At 39.1% G+C, this 15,530-nt stretch overlaps 1 protein-coding gene across 1 annotated transcript in view; it reads right to left on the bottom strand.

Annotated features, from left to right (window-relative positions):
* IL1RAPL2 (interleukin 1 receptor accessory protein like 2) overlaps nt 1-15,530 on the bottom strand; it is a 744,540-nt gene that overhangs the window by 187,924 nt on the left and 541,086 nt on the right. The window lies entirely within an intron of this gene.

Here is a 15,530-nt window from a genome sequence, read left to right as displayed (position 1 = left end):
CAGGGAATAAGAAACATAATTGGTAGTTACAAAATAGACAGGGTTGAGGTTAAGAATGGTACAGTAAATGGAGAAGCCAAAGAACTTATATATATGACCCATGGACGTGAACTAAGGCGGGGGGATGCTGGTGGGGTGGGGGATACAGGGCGGAAGGGAATAAAGGGGAGAAAACGATGGCACAACTGTAATACCATAACCAATAAAATATACTTAAAAAAGAAAAAAGATATCATGGGTTCTAGAAAAACACAAATAAGACAAATAAAAATACAATATTGTTTACAATCATTAAAATGTTAAATAGGTGTAAATCAAACAAAACATGTACAAGATTTATAGGCTGAAAATTCCAAACAATGAAAAGACAAATACAAAAAGAGGATCTAAGTAAATGGAGAAACATTATTCATGCCATAGAAGATTCATCATAGTAAAGATGTCAGTTCTCTACAAATTGATATAAAGGTTTAATTCATTCTTATCAATATTCCAGTAAGAATTGTTGTATGTCAAGACAAGATTATTCTAAATTTATACAGAAATGCAAAGATCCTAGAATAGCTAAAACAGCATTGATAAAAATGAACAATAAGGGAGGAATTAGTGTATGTCATTTCAGGATTGATTATACTGCTGCAATCATCAAAACAGTGTGATATGGGTGGAGGGATAGACACATAGGTTAAGAGAACAGAAAACTCAGAAATAGACCCACACAAATATACCTAACTGATTGCTTACAGATGTAAAAGCAAGACAATGGGGAAAAGATAGCTTTTTAAATAAATGTGCTAGAATAGTGATAAATACTTTTTAAAAAATCTTGAAATAAATCTCACAACATACATAATAACATTAACTCAAAATGGATCAAGGACATAAATGTAAAATGTAAAATTATAATATTTTCTGAAAAAAAAAGCATTAGGGAAAATTTTTGGAATCTAGGACTAGGCAAAGACTTCTCACACTTGATACCAAAAACATAATCTAAGAAGGAAAAATGGATAAACTGGACTTCATAAAAATTAAATGTTTAGCCCTGGCTCAATGGATTGAGTGCTGGCCTGTGAGCCACAGGGTCACCAGCTTGATTCCCTGTCATGGTACAAGCCTGGGTTTCAGGCCAGGTCCCCAGTCGGGGGTGTGTGAGAGGCAACCACACATTGATGTTTCTCTCCCTCTCTTTCTTCCCCCTTTTTCCTCTCTTTAAAAATAAATATAATCTTTTGAAAAACTTAAACACATAAATATTTTCCTCTGTGAAATACCATTAAAAGCATAAAAAGGTTAACATGGGGGAAAATATATGCAACCCACACATTTGATAAAGAAATAATATCAAATCAGAATAGTAAAAGGGGGGGAGAGAAGATGGCGGAGGAGTGAATGGGAGTCATGCTGACCTCCTCCCAAGACCAAACTGGAATTGCAACTGAATAGTGGAGTAATCACCTGGAAAGCAGTGGAGCCATAGTGGGAGAGGAGCCTTGGTGCCGTGGACAGTGGATTCGACTCTCACACATCCCAATGGGTGAGAATTGCGGTGGAGGCTCGAGAGGGTGGGCTGGGTGCCCACGGGCACTAGCACCACAGGGATGTTGAAACGGTCAGTTAGCTTCCCCCGAGAAGAACGGGGTCTGAATCATAAACAGGGACGCCTAAACTACAGCATCTAAAACAAAGAAAATACAGACAAAACGCAACCCCGAAAAGCTTAGGGGTGTGCTCTGCCAGAGACAGGTGGCTGGGGATGCAAAGAGACATTTAAAGGGCCAACATAAAAGTTGCAGTGGCAGCCACCCTCCTGGATCTCTGGGTAGAAGTGGCAGTGGGGTGGGCTGGTGCCTGGAAAAAGACTGGTGAGGAAAACTTTGTGAAGAGAACTGACACGGCAGCCAGTGGAGCCCTGGTGATGATGCACCTCCCACCCTGCAGCTACCATCTCGCTCAGGAATAAGGGAATCAATTAACCTGCCTTTTGTGCACTCTGCACACACCTTGTACGCATGAGCTGCAGGGCTGAGTGAAGACTGGCTGGGAGAGCCTTGAGGAGAAACTGGAGACAGAGGCATTGGGGAAAGAACGGGAGGAGGAACCAGGGAGTCCCTAGTCCCTCCCCGTTCTGTAGTCTCCATTGTGGGCTGGAAAGGCGCGACCCCAAAGAGGCAGAAGTGGGACGCGCATGAACCAGACTGCCTGCGATTGAAACGCAGTCTGCACAGTGGGTGGATCCTTGGCCAAAGGGGTCACAGAACTGCCCAGAGACCCCTGAGGGGAGACTAGAAATGGAGGCATTGGGGAAAGAACGGGAGGAGGGACTGGGGAGTCCCTACTCCTTCTCCTTGCCATAGTCTCCATTGTGTGGGAAGAGGCCACACCCCCAAAGAGCCAAAAGCCAAAAAGCACACATAGACACCCCAAAAACACCCAGTGCAGGTGCACACACTTGCGCCGAGTGACCGGCGAGGGTTAGCGAGCAAGTGTGTGACCCGCGCGGGCTGGCGAAGGCTTGCTCTGGCCAGCAAGGCCTCCCACAGATTGGCACCAATATGGCCTGTGAGGGAGTGCACAAAGCAGCAAGAGCAGTCATAAATAGACCCGCCGGTCCGCGACTGCAGAGCAGCCCACAAAATTAGCAGAACTGCCCAGAGTCCCCGGAGGAGAGATGAGAGACAGGATTAACCAGAGAGTCCTGGAGCTGACTTCCTCCCATTTCCGTAGTCCCCATTGGAGAGGGCAAGCAACGCAACCAAAGAGCCAAAAGCGGAGAAAACACATAATAGAAGACCCTAAACTGACCAGTGCCGGGGAGCTCGCCGGCCAGGGGGGCCAGATGAGTACGTGAAGTCGTGAATAAGACCTCTGGTCATGGGCAAGCACATGCGAGCCCAGGCAGGCTGGGGATCATGCTGCGCTGGGAGCATGCTCAAGGAGCCGGCGTCAGAGTGCAGAGAGATCCCAAAAAATAGCCCAGCCCTGACCAAAGAGGTAACAGAGCTGCTCCAAGCAGGAGTCAGACACAGACATTCGACTCCTGGAAGGCTCAAACAAACAACCCAAGGTCCTATAGGGTCAACAACTGACATCATCAGAGGCAGGCCCAGAAAGAAAAGTAAAGGACAAAAATACTTAACAGACTCTCACAAAAATGGGAGGAAAAAGATGTTCTCCCCAAATGAGGGGAAAAGGGGACTCCCCACACAGAGAGCTGAATGAAGTAGAGGCAAGGGAACTATCAGATACTGAATTCAAAACAATGGTTCTAAGGAAGCTCAATGAGCTCAGCCAGCTCAAAGATAACTGTGAGAAACTAAAGAGAAACTATCAGGATATTACAACAAACTATATGAACCTGGAAAAGGACATAAAAACTATCAAGAAGACACAAGAGGATATGAAGAATACCATTTCTGAATTGAAGAACACAGTAGAAGGAATCCAAAGCAGGCTGGATGAAGCTGAGGATCGAATCAGTGAGATGGAGGACAAGGTAGAAAGAAGCTCCCAGAAAGAACAAGAAATGGAAAAATGACTCAAAAAGAATGAAGAGGCATTTAGGGAAATGCAGGACAACCTGAAATGCAATATCTGCATAATAGGGATACCAGAAGGAGAAGAATAGGAGCAAGGGATATAGAATCTCCTCGAAAAAGTAATGATGGAAAATCTCCCTAATTTGAGGAGAGAAAGGCTCTCATGGATCCAGGAGACACAGAGGACCCACCTCAAGAGGGACTCAAAGAGGTCCACTCCAAGACACATCATCATTAAAATGACAAATGTCGGACAAAGAGAGAATCCTTAAGGCAGCAAGGAAGAAGGAGAAAGTAACATACAAGGGAGCCCTGATACGTCTAGGAGCTGACTTCTCAACAGAAACACTGCAAGCCAGAAGGGAATGGCAAGAAACTTTCCAAGCCATCGTAAGCAAGGGCCTACAGCCAAGGCTGCTCTACCCAGCTAGGCTCTCCATTAAAATAGAAGGGGAAATACGGAGTTTCCCAGACAAGAGAAGACTAAAAGAGTACATCTCTACCAAACCAGTACTCCAAGATATGCTAAGGGGACTGGTTTAAGCAGATGAAGGAAAAGAATGAGAGAGAGGAAGGCAGGTACAAAGAGAAAAGATGAGTAAGTTTCTATCAGTAATCTCTCGCAATGTGAAAGGACTAAATGCCCCAATCAAAAAACACAGGGTAGATGAATGGATAAGAAAACATAACCCACACATATGCTGCCTACAAGAGACCCACCTCAGAGCAAAATACCTACACAGATTGAAAGTAAAGGGATGGAAAAAAATATTCCAAGCAAATGGGCATGAAAAAAAGGCCGGGGTTGCCATACTTGTATCAGACTAAGTAGGTTTCAAAACAAAGGCCATAAAGAGAGACCCAGAGGGGCACTTTATAATACGTAAAGGGAGAAGCTATCAAGAAGACATCAACATTGTAAACTTATATGCTTCCAATATAGGAGCCCCAAAGTTTATAAGGAAATTGTTGGATGACTTCAAAAAAGATATAGACAGCAACACACTGAGAGTAAGGGATTTCAATGCCCCACTGTCAAAAATGGACAGATCTTCCAAACAAAACATTAATAAACATATTGTGGTGCTGAATGACACACTGAATCAAAGAGACTTAACTGACATATATAGAACCTTACATCCCGAAGAAGAAATATACACATTCTTTTCAAATGCTCATGGCAGTTTTTCAAAGATAGACCACAGGATAGGACACAAAGCAAACCTCAGCAAATTCAGGAAAATGGAAATAATACCAAATGTTTTCTCGGACCACAAGGGCTTGAAACTGGAAATCAACCTCAAAGACAAACTTCAAAAACTTGCAAACTCATGTAGACTGAATAGTAGACTATTAAACAATGAATGGGTCAAAAATTAGATAAGAGAAGAAATAAAAAAAATTTCTGGAAACAAATGAAAATGAACAGACAATAGTCCAAAACCGATGGGACACAGCAAAGGCGGTCCTGAGAGGAAAGTTCATAGCAATACAGGTTTACCTAAAAAAGATAGAAACAATTCAAATAAAAGATCTAACAAATTCTTCTTTTGATGTAGATACAGCCAACATGGATCCAAATACATATATTAAGTGAAGGTCAAGTGAAAAGACTATGAATCATGCTAAAATTATCACTGTATGGGATCACATGATCTCATATTGTATAATATCCTGAAATTATAAAATAATAATTAGCTATTAAATGGTCCTCAAACTATGTGCTAAATATTTTACAAAGCCTATACATTATTCCAGGAGGACTCTGCATGAGAGTGAATACATGATTGAAAGGTAGGAGAATTAGCAAAAGGAGATAAACAATAGTTGGGAAAAAAAAGATGAGGAGCAGTGAGGCGGAGTCCCAGTTTTCAATAATCCACAAGGGTAGAAAATTCACACAATAAACTTCTATAACTGGAAGTAACTGAGAAATTAAAATTTCATTAAGTGGAAATACAATGCAAAAAAAAATCACATTGTAAAACTAACACCTTAGGGGACATATTGTTACTAAAGGTACAGACTTCACAGAATCATAGAACTTGAGAAAAATCTTGATATATTTTGTCCATTCCGCTGATCTTCCATTCAAATCTCACCTCAATCATTCTAGATAAGAGAGAATCTATTGCATTTGAAACCAAAATGTAAAACAGCACGGAGGTAATTTCATAACATCTATGGTAATATATTATCATGTTTAACTAACTTCACTGCTGTAAATTCTTTCTTAAATTGTCTTATGTTATAACATCATTTCTTGTGGCTTCACCCTTACCACAGATGGGGAGCATGTGGTCCTAATGATTTCCCTTCAGGTCCTGAAAGATCATTACTAAGTCATCTCTTAGCCATCCTTTCTAGGGCTGAACAATCTCAATTCCCTCTGGTTTTCTCTTCTTCGGCTTATTTTCCTGCTCTTTGTCATCACTGCTCTGGTATAAAACAAATAATCTTGCTGTCTTTAATGCCAAATAGTCATACAATTAAACCTCTAATTTTAAAAAGAACATCTATCTCTTGCCCTGTGGGCTAGATGGTTTGGCTGTGTGGAGGGGGTCAAAAGGGGAAAAATTGAGACAGATGTAGTGGAATAAACAATAAAAAAGAGGATATATCCCCCTAGGCTCCTAGAGCCAAGAATATTTTTTTAATTAGCCTCTTTTATTTTTCTTGATAACAAATGCCAGTTGAAATTTTACTTAACATAAAAAAAAAAAACAACTAAACTAAAAAACAGTATTTCTCTAAGGAGTTGAACTGTACAGAAGAATTATTTCTGCTGTGGACAGAGATCAAACTTTTTTTGTCTTTCTTGGGTAAATTATGTAGTTACATAAAAATAAAATTAGTCAAAGTACCACTATTATATGAAGAATTACCAACTTATATATCCTCAGGAAAGGGTTATGTTCCTGAACTCTGTGCCCACCTTCCCTAGTTCTCAGTAACCCAAACAGAGCTAATGATAGGGTAAAAACCTAGGCCTTCACATGATACAGTAACACTTTCCTAAAACCTAAGGGACAAATACTGTCAGAAGGTTTTGAAAATCATAACCAACTTTTGAAATATCTGAGCTTACCACTGTAATACAGATGGAAACTTTATGTATCATTTCTAAGGTAATGTAATTTACCAGCATGATTGTACATTATGCCATCTACAAAGTCTTGATGACCATTTGTGTGCTTATTTGAATGCTGGGCTCTTGGGCCACTGTTATGATGTAGGAGTCTCATACTCAAATGGTTAATATTGTAGCTTGATTCCCATGTGTTTTTTAGCTTCAGTCTGTTACATGGGTACTGGAAACCAATAGACCAGGGGCTGTGCAAATGTGCTGTTATTTAAGAAGAGGTTAGCAAGGAACCCTACCCAGGATAAACACTACTTTTCTTCAAGATAAGTACAGTATTATTATTTCTACAAATAGAAGATTCAGAAGAAATGTAACATTTTAAAATAAATCACAGCTATTTGAATAGGGATTCCAGTAATGCTGGTTATAAAACACACACACACACACACACACACACACATGACATTTGGCATTACCCTCTAATAGAATAATAGGTGAAACTCACCCATCCTTTGAGAGTGGTATAGCCTTCCATCACCATGAGGCGCTCCTCCAAATGTCGCTGTAAACCAGTGGTTATAAACTCATTGTAATCCCCCATCACAGGATATTTGGCAACATCTGGAATAATTTAAATTCTGATTACCATAAATGGATGTTGTAGTAGGGTTACTGGGATCCAGTGGATCGAGGGCAAGGATGTTGCTAAATATTTACAGAGCACAAGATGGACTTCACAAAAAAGAAGTATACAGCTTAAAATTTCAAGAGTGCTGATGTTAAGAATCCTGGCTTAGCCTAAATATTGGCCCTTTATTGACACTACTATGTAAGGGGAGGACAACTCTTGTTGCCATCTGGACCCTATGTCACAGTCTGTTTTACTCATTTTGTTGTTTCTCTAACATGTGCTACAGTTTTGGCCCTGCTACATTTCTTCACATTTTTGTTGTTGTTGTTGTTGTTTTTTGTTTTTGTTTTTGTTTTCTTACTGAAGGATGGGAAGACTTTGGAAGACTCAAGATTCCTTTCTTCACCTCTAGGAAGACATTGTCAACCGATATCCCTAGGGGATACTTTCTGCTGCCTGTTATCCAATCTCTAGTTGTGTGGAAAATTCCAGAGGCAATATAAGCCCTTTCCCTTATGAGATGACAGAAATGCTTCACTTGGGTTAACAGAGAGCCAAGTTGCTCTGTTCCACTCTTTGAATACTTCAATTTCTACCACCAGGAAGGTTTTTCTATACTCCAAGTTTTGGTGCTACCTCATTGTAGCTTCTGGCTATACTTGTATGCATTCAACTTAAGTATTTTTGGGGGAGTTACCTACATAGTAATTTAAACCTATTATGTTATCAAGTTTTTAATGACTGTAATTTACTGGTTAAAATACTGGAAACAATATCACTCATTCTGGTTAATCACTCTGGTTAACTGAGTCATTACACATACCTTGCCAGATTTACTGTTTTATCAAGGAGGTGGAGAGAAATTAATACTCTGGGCACTAAAAATACAGTGAACATTATTTAATCTTTATGTGGCAATTTCAATTTCTTATTAGGAACCTTTATGGCCTTATGGCCCTTATTAGAATCTTCTCTCTTTTTTTTGGTCTCATTCTTCTTGACTGATGCTAGATAGAGGAATCAGTTCAATTAAGGAATTCTGGGAAACAGAATTGAGCCTTGAGTAAATACTATGAGCTAACTGAGATAAGGGGATAGAGGCTAGCCCACTACGGAAATGTTTCCTAAATCTTTACATTTTTTAAATTCAGAAACTTAGAAAGCATGGAAGGTGGCAGAGAGCTAATAATCAAGGGCTATCCTCAGTTGTATATTGGATCTCTCAGTTATAATTTTCTATTATCATCTACCAATAACACAGAAAATGGCACTTTGGCAATCTAAAAGGCTTCAACCCTAATAAACAACCTACTGACTATTTTCACCCATCACTATCATTAGGAGTATTGTATTCTGCTTTGCCTTCAGTCTAGGACTCTGAGAAGACACTGACACTTTGGGGTTGACTGCACTGGAAACCTTGTGCTATTTTACTTTCTCTAACCCTTCTGGTGGCCACACACAAACTTGATGACTAGCTTGCCTATACCTTTTTCCAAAGGAATAATCATGGTTTTGTGTTGTTGCCTTTGGAAACAGAATACACTACAATATCTCTGAGTCAAGTATGTTGAACACCTAAGATCATCTCATTCAGTGCAGCAAATGTTACAATGATATAATGATGCATCCCTGAAAGAATCAGAATTTGCTTTTCCTTACTTTTTTTTTTCTTTTCACAAAGTATTTCACCACTCTACAGATTCTGTGCAAAATCATAGGCCCAGTGAAGCTGTCAAAGATAGTTCAAGATAGGCATATCTACAAATTTGATTATTAATTTGCATCTTAGAACTTGAATTTCACTTTCTCACTCTTCATTCCTTTAATTATTTTTAGTCATTTTTTTGTCTCCTCCCAGCTGAAGATGACCTGCACAAAGCAAGCTGGACAAGTTCAAGGCATTTTAGTCAATAGGCAGAGTTTTCAGGAGCCCATACCTCCATATGGAACATTTTCTATCTCTCATCAACTCTACCAAAAACAAAAACTAAAACAAAACATAATTCTGATGATCAGAAAAAAATTCTGATTCTTTTAATCTTCCTCAGATTATCTATTTTTTTCCTAATGAGAAAGTATAGTCATTCATTTATGAAGGTACAGCATAAGATCTGCCATTAGTAAGAAAGCTATTTCCTCATTAATATGAATAAATATTATCAAGGGATTACCATGTTATAAGGGTTTTGTGTATGTTATGAATCTTTTCAGAAACATTGTGAAGTAGTATTATGAGCCCCATTTTACAGATATGGTAATAGGGTCAGAGAACATAAATGAACAGTTCATGTTCTTTTTGTACGTTATGCTACAGCTATTTGAAACATTAGAATGCTAATCAGGTCTTTCTTGTGACCAAGCGACTTGTAACGTCAGCTGACAGAGCTGTGTGATATGTTGGTTCAGGTTCTCTGATATGCAGAAGCCATGGAAGGATTAGACATGCAAGAGCTTCATTGAGGGGAGGGGTGGAAATAAAGAGAAATACCAAGGAGGGAAACAAAGAAGGACACAAGAGCCAATAGCCTGTGATGCAGTTCTGACCCTTGTGGAGAAGGTTAGAAGAGTTACTTAAGATGCAAAGAAGCAAGGCAAATATGACCAGCAACACTGAAAGGAAAAGAAATCAACAGAGACAAGAGGGAAGGGGGGGGGCAGGGAAAGGGAAGGGAAGGGGAAAGTCAAGGAACATATAGCAAGGACTCATGGACAAAACCAAAGGGGAAGAGCTGAGGGAGGGAAGGTGGGAGGGGGCAAGGGAAAGAGGTGGGGGGGAGGCAGAGACAAATGTATTTAAAAAGTAAATAAATTAATTAAAAAATAAAAAAAAATTAAAAAAAGGATACAAACTGGAAAAAAAAAAAAGCAACATCAAAAAAAAAAAAAAGAAAAAGAAATTTTAAACCACAGAGCAATTCTAATAAAGTTTAGCCAAAGCCAATGGGAAATCCTTCAGCTAAAGCCATCCATCATAGGAGTCCTGCTTCTCCTAGGAATAAGCCTACCCTTGTGCCCTTGCCAAGCACTGTCCTTGTTATGGACATCCTGTGAGAATCATTGTTCCTAAGGCAGTGGAAGATTCAGAGCAAAGCAGCTGAGTCTACCTATCAATTATAGTTCTCCCATAGTAGAAAACTAAGAGGCAGTTTTTCATTATCAACATGGAGATACGGGCTGGGCTAGATTCAGGTATCTTGAAACCTCTGACCTAATTAAGAAAGTACATTTAGGAAAATCAATATGGCAGAGGAGTGAAGGGAAGACACACAGCCCTCTTCCCAGGACCAATGTGGAATTACAACTAAATCATAGAGAAATGACCAGGAACAAACAACTGAACAACAGCAAGAGAGAAGCCGTATAACATCAGACACACAGAAGAATCAGCTTTAGAACAACCTAACTGGTAAGGACTGTGGTAGGAACTTGAGAAGGTGGGCAGGGCACCCATGTAGCAGTACCAGAAGGATATTGAAATGGCCAGTTGGGTCCCACTGAGAAGAGCGGGGTCTATACCATAAGTGGGGATCTCCAGCCAACAGCACCAGAGCACAAAAAGTACACAGATAACAACAAGCTGTGAAAAGTGGCATGGTTTCTCTCTGCCATAGACAGGTGGCTGGCGACACAAAGAGCCTTTTAAAGGGTTAACACATAAATTTTTATTTGCAGTCACTTACCCTGGTCTCTCCAGCAAATGCAGGAGCAGAATGAGCAAAAGACACCTGAAAAAAGACTGGGAAAGGAGGCTTTGGGGAGAGAAAAGAGAGAGTAGTGGATGGGATCCCAGTGCTGACTCATCCCCCAAACAGCAGCAGCCATCGTGCTCAGGCCGACCATGTCCCTGAGTGGCACCAGCATGAGACAACACAATAGCTCCGCCCCAGGAGGGACTCTGCCCTGCCCGATGGAGCTAAAACCTGGCAGCTGAGTACAGAGTGGCAGTCAAAGATAGTAGATACCTGGTTAAAGGGGACACAGAGTGGTCTAGAGACACTTAAACTGGAGACAGAGGTTTTGGGAAGAGAATGGAGAGAGTAGCTGGCGGGATCCCAGTGCAGACTACAACCCCATATGGCAACAGCCCTCTGGCTCAGGCAGAATCCTCCCCTGAGTGGCAACAGCAATGAGAAGTCCGAATAACACCACCCCCATGAGGGACTCTGCTTCGCCTTTTAGTGTCTAAGCCTGACTGCTGAGTGCAGAGTGACTAGATTAATAACTGAAGGAAAGAGTCACAGGCAGGAAGATTCTTGGAAGTCTCAAACAGACTGCCTAATATCAGACAGGGTCAACATCTGAAATAATCAGAGACAGATCAAGAAAGAAAAAAAAACAGCGGTCTCCAACTGTAGAAGTTCATACCACAAAGTCAGGAAATCAAGATTAATTTAAGAAGCAGAAGCAAAAAAGAAGAGTCTCACAAATAATGGGAAGACAGAGAAACACCTCCGCAATTGAAGGGAAAGGAAGAATCCCCAGAAAGAGAGCTAAATGAAATAGAGGCAAGTAAACTATTAGATATTGAGTTCTAAACAATGTTTCTAAGGAATCTCAATGAGCTGGGTGAGCTCAGAAAGAATTACCAAGAACTATGGGTAAACTAGGAGGAACTTACTGCAAACTATATCAGCATGCAAAAGCACATAGAAACTATCAACAAGAGACATAAGGATATGAAGAATAAAATTTCTGAATGGAAGAACACAGTAGAAGGAATCAAAAGCAGGCTAGATGAAGCTGAGGACCGAATCAGTGAGCTGGAGGATAAGGTAGAAAAAAGGTTCCAGAAAGAACAAAAAAATGAAAAAAAGACTAAAAAAGAATGAAGAGGCATTTAGGGAAATGCAGGACAACCTGAAATGTAATGATATCCATATAATAGGGATATCAGGAAAAGAAGAGGAAGGGATAGAGAACCTGTTTGAAAAAGTAATGATGGAAGACTTCTCTAATTGGAGGACAGAAAAAGACACAAAGTTCCTGGAAGGACAGAGGGTCATATTCAAGAGGAACCCAATGAGGCCCACTCCAAATCACATCATAATTAAAATGGCAAATATCAAAGACAAACAGAGAATCTTAAAGGAAGCAAGGGAGAAACAGGTAGCAACATATAAAGGAGCCTCTGTATGGTCAGCAGTTGGCTTCTCTACAGAAACACCACAGACTAGAAGGGAATAGCAAGAAATATTCTGTCACGAAAAATAAAGGCCTGCAACCAGGACTGCTCTGCCCAGCAAGGCTTTCAATTAAAATGGAAAGCAAAATAAGGAGTTTCCCAGACAAAAGAAGGCTGAAAGAACACACCTCCACCAAATCAGATATACAAGATATGCTAAAGGGACTGCTTTAAGAAGATGAAGAAAAAGAGTCTATGAAAACCCGGTTCCTTTCTCAGTCACCAATACTTTATATTACTAATATTTTTAATACATATTAATCTGATTGTGACAATGATGTGTTATTGTAATTGTTACTTTATTATTTGTTGAAACTAAATCTGTTTTTGTATATTTCTTGCCTATTTATATTATTATTATTATTATAAAAATTTTAAATGACTTTTTGGTATTCTTTATCCATTTTTTGACTAAATGTTTGTAAAAATTATTCCCTAAAAAAAAAAGAACCGAACAACTCTTAGCGCTTTTGTAGATGTGTTGCACATTTCCCTATTCTATTTCTTGTCCTTTAACTTTTTTATATGTATATTACTGTATAGTTTTGAATGTTTAATATAGTCATATCATCAATATTTTACTTTGTAGCTTCTGGTTTTGAATATTTGATATCAGTTTAAGAAAAATATTTTGTATTTTCTCCTAAAACTCCTTAGATTCTATATACTGATTTTTAACTCACCTGAATATTTTTGTATAATGTGTGAAATAGGGCTCTATATATTTTGTTCTATTTCTAGTAATAGTGGTCCATGTACCTTATTTGTTGAATATGCCTTATTTTCTCCATTGATTTGAAATATCAATTTAGTCATTTATTACATTGTTATGCAGATATATATGTTTGTTTCAAGAATGCTCATTTTATTTCATTCATATACATTATTATTTCTGTGCTGGTGTCATGTTGTTTTAATTGTTTAGACTTTATAATGGATTTAAATTTTTAAATATTTTATAATGGATTTTGACACTTAAAAAATAAATAAAATCAGTCTGTATTTTAAAAAGAAAGAAAGAACTCCTACCTATTGAGAAAACATGGATAGAACTGGAGAATATTATGCTAAGTGAAATAAGCCAGTTGTTGAAAGACAAATACCATATGATCTCTCCTATAAGTGGAATCTATTCAACAAAATAAACTAATGAACATAATAAACCACAAACATGGAAACATGTAGCAGGCTGAAATTGACCAGAGGGGATGAGGAAGGAGGACGATGGTGGAAAGAAGGAGAAGGGGACTGAACAAAGAACATGTATGAATGACCCATGGACATGGACAACAGAGTGGGAATTGACTATAGAAGCAGGGGATGGGGTGGGATGCATGGAGGAGGACAAAGGGGGAAAAATTGAGTCGACTGTAATAGAATAAACATTTTTAAAAATAAATAAATTAATTAGAAATAACAAAGAAAGTACATGTACCTATATTTTGCTAACCAAACTCTTTTAAGGGTTTGGGTTTTATCTTACTCCTTTTTTTTTTAATCTTTCACAGCACCTGATTAGACACAGAATAAGTACTCAGTGTTTAATATAGACTGAAGATACCCTGAACAGCAGCAGTTTCATCTCTTGTAAAGTAACAAAAATGATTTGATGAGTTTGCAAATATTGGATGATAATTTCTTTTAATGTCTTAAAATGACTATGTCTAAAAAAGCAAACCTGACAAATACTGCTAATTATAACTATAACAATTAAGAATAACATTTGTAGTTACGATCCTTTGCCCTTTCTAATTTAACCCTTTTACAGAATGAAAAGCCTCAGGATTTGAACTATTGGACAAAGTCTCACAAAAGCACTGATAAACAATACACACAAACCCAGACACACAGGCATATGCATGCACACTCAACTTTCCATACATTGCTGTGATATAATTTTAACTTTATATAATATCATAATGCCTTCACTGTGGAGTACAAAGCAACTGAACACACAGAATAGCTTCTTTTACCCCCAGGATCAACATTAAAGCAAGAGAGAGAGCTTAGAAATATCCTGGGTACCTAGTGTTGAATCAAGTTTATGTCATATGAAGGATAGGGAAAGAAAACAGGAGTGAGAAGAGTAAGACTTCTGGAAGAGTTGAAGTAAGGAAGAGCAAAAGTGAGAAGAAAAGAGGAGAGAGAAAAAACTAAAGTTGAACTTATGTTGGAGATAGCATTGAAATAGCATATATATAGTAATGATATTGGGGACAACAGGGCTTGCATGAATATATTATTGTACCATTAGACAACATTATCAATATGGGTCAGAAGGGTCATCATCAGAAAGTATTACCACTGGGTGGGATCAAATCACCAGCACAAATGGCACCCTCTTGAGAACCTTCTGCCAAGATGCCAAAGGCTGACTGGGCATGAAATGTGGCAGATGGGCAGTGCTGTAAAGGAGTTTACCCAGCTTCTGACACTGTGTAAGACTTTTTACAGCTGTGAAACATTTTCTGGACCAGAATACATAGAATAAATTCTAGGACTATGGACTTGAGTCCAATTTTCTTGTAAAGAAGCTAAGAGCCAGAAGAGTCACCCAGGGAGAGCACACAATTGAATTGTTTTCTATTATCCTGCAGTGGTGTTTCTGTCTCCGCCCCTGGTCTTTTACATTAGTTTGGTTCACCTCTGTAACCTACTAAAAGGAACACACACAAGCCCGAGTATAGTCAATAACAATCTGCTTCACATCTTTATCTTCTTACTCTCCCACTTGTCGATTCAACCAGATCTTTTTCCTAACTCTCAGACCCTACAAATGGACAGCTAATGGTTGTTTTAGGGCCTACATGCTTTGAAAGTCTATTTGGTATTTGTCAACATCAGGAAGACAAACAATCCAATTTAAAAAACAGGGTAAGGATCTGAACAGAAATTTCTTCAAGAAGGACATGCAGCCCTGGCTGGTGTGGCTCACTGCATTGAGCACCAGCCTGCAAACCAGAGGCTTGCCAGTTTGATCCCCAAACAGGGCACATGCCTGGGTGCATGCCAGGGCCCCTTTAGGGGGTGTGCAAAAGTTGACCACATATTGATGATTCTCTCCCTTCCTTTCTCCCTCCTTGCCTCTTT

Source organism: Pteronotus mesoamericanus, unplaced genomic scaffold (genome assembly GCF_021234165.1).
Source record: "Pteronotus mesoamericanus isolate MK-2021 breed Mesoamerican mustached bat unplaced genomic scaffold, CSHL_Meso_final contig_37, whole genome shotgun sequence".
Taxonomy (NCBI): domain Eukaryota; kingdom Metazoa; phylum Chordata; class Mammalia; order Chiroptera; family Mormoopidae; genus Pteronotus; species Pteronotus mesoamericanus.
Note: the sequence above shows the minus strand (reverse complement) of the source record. Positions and strands in the feature narration are given on the sequence as shown.